Source organism: Poromitra crassiceps (assembly GCF_964638095.1).
Source record: "Poromitra crassiceps genome assembly, chromosome: 17".
In the NCBI taxonomy this organism is placed as follows: Eukaryota; Metazoa; Chordata; class Actinopteri; order Beryciformes; family Melamphaidae; genus Poromitra; species Poromitra crassiceps.
The window spans coordinates 21,685,190-21,694,627 of record NC_139635.1 but is presented as its reverse complement, the minus strand read 5'-3'; the positions used below and the strand labels follow the sequence as shown (position 1 = coordinate 21,694,627).

The 9,438-nt window shown below is 46.9% G+C and overlaps 1 protein-coding gene across 1 annotated transcript in view; it reads right to left on the bottom strand.

Moving 5' to 3' along the window:
* The window catches only part of LOC310792253 (NACHT, LRR and PYD domains-containing protein 4C-like), a gene marked incomplete at both ends in the record, with an annotated part of 430,843 nt that overhangs the window by 338,785 nt on the left and 82,620 nt on the right, over positions 1 to 9,438 (bottom strand). The gene's annotated exons all lie outside the window — the stretch shown is intronic.

Genomic DNA, 9,438 nt, shown 5'->3' with positions numbered 1-9,438 from the left:
TTTTGGTGCGATGCTTGTAATAAGGTCTCTGGGCAACGCAAGCTTAATCAAATGCGAACCAGTGTTCAGTAGGATCATCTTCACACATGAGGACCACTTTCGTGAGTTTTTAAAGCCCCATTCAGCAACTTTTCCAAGTTTTGCAATTGGGGAAACTGCGCCCTCTGCGTGCATTAGTATCGATATCGATATCGCCGTTCAAAGTCAACAAAACACAGCGGCAGAAAGCTCTATGTACATGTTGTGATGTTGGGTACTCACCACGTGATGAAATAATAATCCATAGTTACGTGAAACATCATTTCATTTTCGTAGCAAATCCGCACCGAGTTACTTCCTTGTTTTCATGAAGACAGCGCTTCCGCTGTACAGCGCATGCGCGCATCTTTTTTTCTTTTTTTTTTTTATTGGCAGAGAAACTGCTTAGTCCCAGGGCTGGCCAATGGAGGGCGGTCTGGGAGTCTCCCTATTACAAGTCAATCTACCATGTCCTATAACTAAAAAGCTCTTATATTACAGTAAAAAATGTCAAAAATCTTACTGATTGGGGCTTTAAGCTTTTACATGCCGTTAAAAGGGCGGCTAGCTAGCAAACGGCTAAATGAGACTACACTGTTGAGTCGACGGGGCTATTATACGTCAATAACGTCATCACTTCAAAGGACGAACACGGAAATTCTCTTTCCCTCACCTGGTTCAGCCCAGGGTAATCAGGGCACAGCAGCGCACACATCAACAACACTCCAGGTTCAGTGGTGACGTGACGGGGAAGCCTATGCGACACTGTGTGTAGTTCTGGATTAGCTTAGCTCAAGCTTTTTACTTCTAGGGCTCGCATTTACGCTTCAAAACTCATGAAAGTGGTCCTCATGTGTGAAGATTATCCGGCTGAACACTGGTTCGCGGTTGATTAAGCTTGCGTTGCCCACAGACCTTATTGAAGCATCGCGCCAAAAACCCATTCAAAAATCCCAAACAGTGAAGAACCAGGAAGTCCGGGACTTCCGCATTCCGAGTACAAAAATACGTCATCCCTGCGGCTCTCTATAGCTTGCCTTGGAGTATGTCAAGATTAATTTCTTGCACGATCGTGATCTCGTGGATCCAGCTGCCTCGCAGGGTTTAGGCTATAGTACTGTAGGCTACACAAGTCACAGCTGACTGTTGACTCAGTAGTAACGTGTTGAGTATCACTTTAAAAGTAAGTTACTTTGGTTCCCTGTTAGAATCAGAATTATTTCATTTGGTTCGGCCAATGTAGCCACTGGGCCCTATTCTCCCACAGGCCTTCGGCGCAAAAACTGGCCTTAAACGCAAAAAAACGTGCCTTGCGCCTTCCTCGGGAAGATATCAACATGGCTTTAGGCCCCGAAATGCGCTTTAGGCGAAATAGGCGTGGCGCAGTCCCAGAATGGGCGAGAATGGGCGTTTCGGCCTTAAATACCGGCCTAATGATATCTTCCCACCTGGCGTTAATTTAGCGCTTTGCGCTGTTGAAAACCAGGCCTATTCAGTGCGCTGGTTGCGCAGAGCGCTCCTCTGCCTCCCCTCTGTCCCTTCTCTCTGTGTCACTCCCTCTCTCTTGCTCATCAGTCTGACACAATACGACTGCTTGAAAAAAAGTTTGCCGGTTCTCTCTCTCTCAGAAAAAATAAGTTGTTATACCGTACATAGTATAACAACATGACAGTTTTTTCTAACATGACAGTTTTGAGCCCGTGACATTCAGAGGCTATTGCATCATCCTACCTGTGCAGTGAAGGCGAGAGAAAACGAGATCATTCTGGCCAAACATTCACTGCCTGGCTTCCCTGCAACAGCCAGACATGTGAAATCTCCCAGCATGCATTGGGCTAATACATTTCGATAATAAATCGCATCCAAATTAGCCTAAATAGATAGAAAGGTACATCGAAATAGATCGAAATAATGTGTAATGTTACCACAACATGCTATTGTAGAACATTTCAATATTGGACAAAATAAAATCGCGAAATCCAAACACAACCCTATGTGAAACATATATGTCATCCTGGGCCTATATATATCCCTCGTCGATTTAACGTGATTTAGATAAGTGACAGCGTAACGCGCTTGTAATGTCATGTGCTATACTGTGATGTCTGCTCCAATAAATTTCTGCAATGACTTTACATAATGTAGGCTATATTTATGTGCATCATCACCTGTGCAGCAGGGGAGATAAAACGATGTCATTCTGGACAAACTTTCACCAATCTAATTAATCTCATCATAGGGATAGGCTATATTTTTCTAGCTGATGCGTTTAGAACATTATTTTCACTTTGATCTTGGTATAGTGTAGCGTATTTACATGCTTGCAGTATTTAAACTGCAGTTAGATTGGTTTGAGAATAATATGGAATAATAGCCTATATATGGAGACAGACAGAGGGGATAAAAGGGAGGGGGGGAGATCAGAGCCCTCGGCTTTTCTGAAGCCGGACTGGATCGCTCCGTGGAATTGGAGCTGAAAAGTGAAGCATGTGATTCGTTTACTGCACTTACCCAATGAGCAGATAGTGCATACGCTTAAAAGGCGTGGTTGTAATGCTTAATGCTGCGTGTAGCGCCGATACCAAAATATCAAGTGCGCTGGTCCACGCCCACTACTCTGGGCTGCGTCCTGGCGTTGAGCGCAGTTCATAGGCCGATGCAACGATAGAGCCCTATATCTTTACACATACGAGGAAATTGACTGGGTGTGGTTGGTGGAAGAGACATAGGCTACACCACACAATGAATAAATATTAAATGTACAACCTACAAGCTATAGGCTAACAGTATTAACAGCCAACTGTGGCAAAGTATAAGTTAGCGAGGCAAAGGGACGGCAAAATTAACTACAGTTACCAAAAGTTAACGTTAACGTTTTAACAAAACATTTAAATACAGAGAAAATGTGTTGCTAGCTGAAGAATAGGCCTCCTGTATAAAAAAAAGCGTCCTGTTCATAACGGTGCCAAATTATATGCCTTTATTTTGAAGGCAGAATAACTTTAGCTTTAGCTCTAACAACTTGACAATGCTCTCTATCTGCCATGCAGAGACAACTCACGGTGGTGGTGGTGATGGGGAGGAGGATAGGGAGGTTCATTAAAGATAAGAATTACATTAATCAAATTTGTAATGAGACAAGAATATAGATTTCAGTGTTTGAATCGCACCTGTCTGTCTGTAATAGGACACATTAAGTAAGTGCACTTGCTAAAGTTAGCACTGCCTAAGAGAAAACTGAAACTTACTCAAAAAGTATTACATTAAGTACAGGCAAACAAAGTATAAAAATACAGTTGTGGCTAAATTATGACATGCTGCTTTCCAGTGGCGTCGGAAATATTGTAATTATTAGTCGAGCAGACAGAGCATTGAACCAAAATGTCTTTTTTCCACAACTAGTTTTAGGTATCAGTTTAAGTTAACTAATAACCTTATTGCCTCCTACAGTATCTCTATGATGGCTTCACTGACAGAAATCCAAGACAGCCCAAAACCGTCAATCACAGTTTCATGAAGCATGACATCATCCATATCAGCAGGGTCAATCAATCCCGCCCTTTCTCTTAGCTTAAGAGTTCTCCTCGTTCCTTAGTCAAAGTTGCTCTCAGCAGCTTTGTGAATAGGTTAGAGGAAACTCTTATAGGAACCTTTAGTGATTTAGGAGTCCTCCTAGTGGTAAGGTTTATCAATACGGGTCTATAGGGGCATGTGGAGAGTAAATGCAAGTAAATGCAGTTTATCCACCTCTTTGAAATACGTTTACTCACCTATTTTCAGAACAACTGTATAAATCAATGAGGAGAAACAAGGTGGATAAACTACTGTAGTGGACTTGGGGTGTCCACTGGAGGGGGGGGGGGGGATGATTGACAGTTGATTAAAGACTAAGAGCTGTCACCTGCGGCTGCCCCTGGGCTGCGGTGCCTCCGTTGACAGAGACTCTTGCGTTAATTATCCTCAGCCGGACTTGATTGTGAAAATGGGGAGTGGTTAAAGGAGAGCCGAGCGAGAGACACTTCATTCTGGGAAGCGGAGCTCAAGCTGATCGGGACAAGTTTGCCCGGTCAAGCCGTTGTCTGTCTGACTGAACTGCCTAAATGGTCACTGCACTCACGGGAGGGGGGTGCCGTGTGTGACTGTGTAGAGTTGCTGCGGTGAAGACTTTTATGCAGGCATTAGTGTTTCCAGCGTTAGGGCCGAGGTTAGTCTGGGGGAAATTAGGAGTGCTCTCTCCAGCTTCCCAGCTCTGGTGTGGGGCGTCTGATATGCTGTCGGCCGCCTCCTCGTTTCAGCGCTGGACCAACGATTCCCCCACGGGCTCTCGCTACATATGAGCCGTGTTGGATCAGCGCCACAAGCCCAGACCCCGGGGGAGGGTCGCAACGACATGGCCAGTTAAGTGGTTTTTTAACAAGGACAATTATTAGTGTTTTATGTTTAGTCCTGTTTGTTATTGTCCATGTCTATTTAAGTTTACTTTGTTGATTTTAAACACTTATTATTCGACAGCATATGGGAGAACCGGGGGGACTGGGGAATGTTAGCTATAGGCATGGGAGAATTACAGGTCTGTCCCGCCCTGGCTAGTCTATGCGCGCCTCTGAGTGTGAATTAAAGCAGGCCTATAGCCTACGTGTAGGGTGAACTCCTGTGTGCCTATCAAGAGGGTGAACTCCTGTGTGCCTATCAATTGGGTGAACTCCTGTGTGCCTATCAATAGGGTGAACTCCTGTGTGACTTAAAGTGTGCCTCTCAGAAGGGTGAACTCCTGTGTGACTTAAAGTGTGCCTCTCAGAAGGGTGAACTCCTGTGTGACTTAGTGTGCCTCTCAGAAGGGTGAACTTCTGTGTGACTTAGTGTGCCTCTCAGAAGGGTGAACTCCTGTGTGACTTAAAGTGTGCCTCTCAGAAGGGTGAACTCCTGTGTGACTTAAAGTGTGCCTCTCAGAAGGGTGAACTCCTGTGTGACTTAAAGTGTGCCTCTCAGAAGGGTGAGATCCTAGGTGATTACACCTGGTCTATTTGCATCAAGCAATGTGTGATCGCATGTTTACTGCCATACTAGTTTAAAGGGCTGTTGGGCTTGCTGTGATTTGCTGTGGAGGGAGGGCTGGTAGACTGGGGGGGCTGACCTGTCTGAGGGGGGAATGTTTTAGGAGGGCCAGTTCTCAATGTGGGGTCCCATGCTGTCCTTACTTATATTGTCCGAAATAAATTATATATTTTTCTTACGTCGTTGTAAGTGTGTGTTGTTATCTGACACCGGACCATCCGGATAAACAAAGGTGGTGGCAGCAGTGCTTTATAGCCTACCCAGTTAATATAGCATCCTTAAAGGAGGTTTATCACACTGGTGGCAGCGGCGGGATGTAACCTAATAAATAGAAGCTTAACGTGGAAATAGCTTTTGTTTTTCTTTATTTCTGTTAGAGATAACAGATAAAAATGTCAGATTCTGAGAATAACACACCGGCCCCTGATTTACGTACCGATCCCCCTAGTGGTTCATCTGGTGCCTCTGCGGCCTCTGTGGGGCATAGTCACCCCTCAACTCCCCGCCCAATCTTCATGCCCGAAACATTCACTGGGACCGGGCGTGAATGGTCTGATTGGGCGGAGCAGTTCGATCTTGCCACAAATGTAAATGGGTGGAATGAGCCATTGGAAGTAAAATTCATGTCATTGCTGCTGTCGGGCCGTGCTCGGGAAATTTATAGTGGCCTTTCAGCAGAGGCTAAAAATGATTTCTCCAAATGACAGTGAGGACTGGACTTGTGCTAGTTTTTCATCAAGACGCCGGCTACATAATGAATCCCCTCGGGAATTTGGCAACCACCTGCGCAGGCTCGTTATGAGAGCCTATCCCTCAGCTGACTCTCATACCCAAGATTTGCTGGCAAGAGATCAGTTCATTACCCATTTTGCATCTGGTGATTTTCGCATTAACCTTCGTAGTGCAAAACCCCCTACGTTAGAGGCGGCTATAAATCTCGCCTCTGAGATGGAACTCCTGAGAACATTGGAACAAAGTCAGGTTATACCTGACACTAAGGTTAGAGGAGTTTTAGAAAAGTCTAAACATGATGAGCGTATTGAGGGTTTGCTGGGAGTAGTGGAAGGCCTGCGTCAGGAGGTGAAGGCCTTGCAAACATCTGTTGACACCCTCAAACTGGCCCCTGCTAAACCACCTCCTGTTAGCCGCCCCCCAGTCGCTGCCGTGGGATCTGGTTGGGGGGGACGAGAGCGAAGTGAGGGTTGCTGGGAGTGTGGCTGTAACCGTCATATACGTCGCGATTGTCCCTACCTACAGGGAAACTAGAGGGGGCGTGCACAGCGGGCCCAATGCCCGCCCCCTCGCTACCAACTGTGGCCTATTCAAGTGGGACTGGCGGTTCGGGATTCCTGGCAGCTAAAATAGGTGGGTTGGAGTCCATGGTGTTAGTTGATAGTGGAGCAGCTCTATCTGTGATTCCTAAACATATCTGGTTAACGGTTACCAACGGGGGGTCAGAACTGGAGGGTTATACGGGAAATGTTTCAGCCGCTAATGGGGGAGGAATGGGGGTTATGGGACGGTGGCAGACAGTCTGCCAGTTCGATCACTTAGCCCTAGTAGCAGAGTTCCTTGTTGCAGATATACCTTCTAAAGAAATTCTCCTGGGCTTTGACTTTCTCTCAAAATATGGCGCTGTCATTGATTTTGGGGAGAAGAACTGTAGAATAATGGGGAAAGTGTTGCCATTAGTAGTCCCTGAAGACTCTGTTAGGCCCCAACCGGTTACCGTGCAGTCTGACATCACAATCCCCCCCCCGTAGTGAAGCCATTATTTTGGGGGTGGTGCAGAATGGGTTTTGTGAGCATGCAGAGGGCTTTTTGGAGCCCGCTGCATCTTTAACAAGTCAATGTGATGTTTTGGTAGCCCGGGTCATTTGCAGGGTGGAAAATGGGGTGGTCCCAGTGCGGGTAATTAATGTCACAGAGGAGCCACTCCCTTTAAAGAAAGGGATGAAGGTGGGGACCTTGTTTACTGATGTAGAAGTCGAGCAGACAGGTCCTGAGCTGGACGGGGACAGTAGGGGGAAAGCCACACCAACTTGGTCGGTCGATGCCCTTTTGGCCAAGCTGGGGCTTAAGGAAAAAGGGTTAGAGCCTTTGGAAATGAGGTATGTCCATGAGCTGTTGCAGCGACATCTCCCTGTGTTTAGTACAGGAGACACAGATCTGGGCAGAACTCATTTGACCTTACACCAGATCGATACTGGTGATGCTAGGCCCGTTAAACTGCCCCCCCGTCGTGTGCCCCTCCATTTACAGAAGGAGGTAGCGGACCACATTAAGCAGATGCAGGAAAATAACATCATTCAGCCCTCGTGTAGTCCGTGGGTGGCCCCTGTAGTCCTGGTCAGAAAACGAGATGGTGGTCTGCGGTTTTGTGTGGATTATCGCAAACTTAATGATCTAACTCAGAAAGATGCATATCCCCTGCCCCGAATTGATGATGCCCTTGACAGTCTGCATGATGCTTGCTGGTTTTCCACTCTTGATTTAGCCAGTGGATACTGGCAAGTTGAAGTGGACCCAAAAGATAGGCACAAAACTGCGTTCATCACCCGCCAAGGCCTGTTTGAGTTTAATGTCCTCAGTTTTGGATTGTGTAATTCCCCCGGCACCTTTCAAAGACTGATGGACCTTGTCTTGGCCGACCTACAGTGGCTTGTTTATTTAGACGATATAATCGTGTTTGGCCGTAACTTTCAGGAACATTTGCTGCGGTTGGATGGGGTTCTTTCTAAATTGGGCCACGCAAACCTGAAAGTGAAGCCCTCAAAGTGTAACCTGTTTGCAACGCAAGTTCAATATCTGGGCCATATAATCTCAGCCGAAGGGGTCGGCGTAGACCCTGCAAAAATACAATGTATTCGTGAGTGGCCGGTCCCTAAGAACTAGACCGAGGTGAGGAGCTTTGTGGGGCTAGCCTCCTATTACAGGCGATTTGTGGGGGGGTTTGCGGAGATTGCGCGGCCGTTACACCAACTAACAGAGAAAGGGAGACGTTTTAAATGGGCAGAGTCTTGTCAGCAGGCCTTTGAGCATCTTAAGACTGGATTAATGACTGCTCCAGTCTTAGCATACCCTGACCCCCACAAGCCTTTCACTTTGGACACTGACGCTAGTGATGTGGGGATTGGGGCTGTGCTGTCTCAAGAGGAAGATGGGGCTGAGCGCGTTATAGCATATGCCAGTCGGGCTCTGACCAAACAGGAACGGAAGTATGCCACTACCAAAAAAGAGCTTTTGAGTATGGTCGCATTTACTAAATACTTCAAGCATTATTTGTTGGGGAGGGAGTTTATTTTAAGGACTGACCATAATTCCTTACGTTGGCTTCATAATTTCCAGGGGCTTGAGGGTCAGCAGGCTCGTTGGCTAGAGCAATTGGCTAACTTTCAATATAAAATCATACACCGCCCAGGTAAACTGCATGCCAATGCTGATGCCCTTTCTAGGCTTCCAGCATTTGTAAATAAGCCACCCCTGTCTTGTGACCATGGCCAAGAGTTCGGCCTAGGTCCAATTATAGGTGCTGTGCAGGAGAAGGCCCCCAAGTCAGGTCACGGGGGGGGGGGGGATTGATGAGTTGGCTCAGGCTCAAAGGGAGGATGGGGAAATACAGGAGCTGATTCAGCTCAAAGAGTTGGGGGGGCAGGTGGAACTCCCTAGAGATTCTGCCTTACACAAATATGCGGCTGTTTGGGCGCAGCTACAGGTAGAAGGGGGGAGGTTGGTACGTGTCCCACCAGCCAACTCGGATGCTGCTGCCCAGATACAGGTAGTGCTCCCGAGGGCCATGGTCTCCCATGTTTTAGCTCAGCTCCATAACACGGCCACAAGGGGTCACTTAGGAGTACAGAAGCTCCAGGGTAAAGTCAAAGACTGTTTCTACTAGTCGGGGTGGTTCAGGGATGTGAGAAAATGGTGTAGGGACTGTGTAGACTGTGCCTCCCGCCAAACACATGGTCGAGCCCCATGTGCTCCCCTTCAGCCCACAGTCACTTCAAGGCCTCATGAACGTGTAGCTCTTGACATTTTGGGTCCATTGCCCGAAACGGTCAATAAAAATAAGTATATTTTGGTGATTATTTCTCAAAGTGGATGGAGGCATTCCCCCTCCCTAACCAGGAAGCCCATACCATTGCCAAGGTGTTAGTGAAGGAGTGGGTTTGTCGGTATGGTGCCCCACGTAGTATCCATACTGACCAGGGGCGAAATTTTGACTCCAACCTGTTTAGAGAGATGTGCCAGTTGTTGAATATTAGTAAGACACGAACCTCCGCTTACCACCCTCAATCTGACGGACTTATTGAAAGGTTCAACCGTACCTTGCTCTCCATGTTAACTATGTTTGTAAAAGATAAC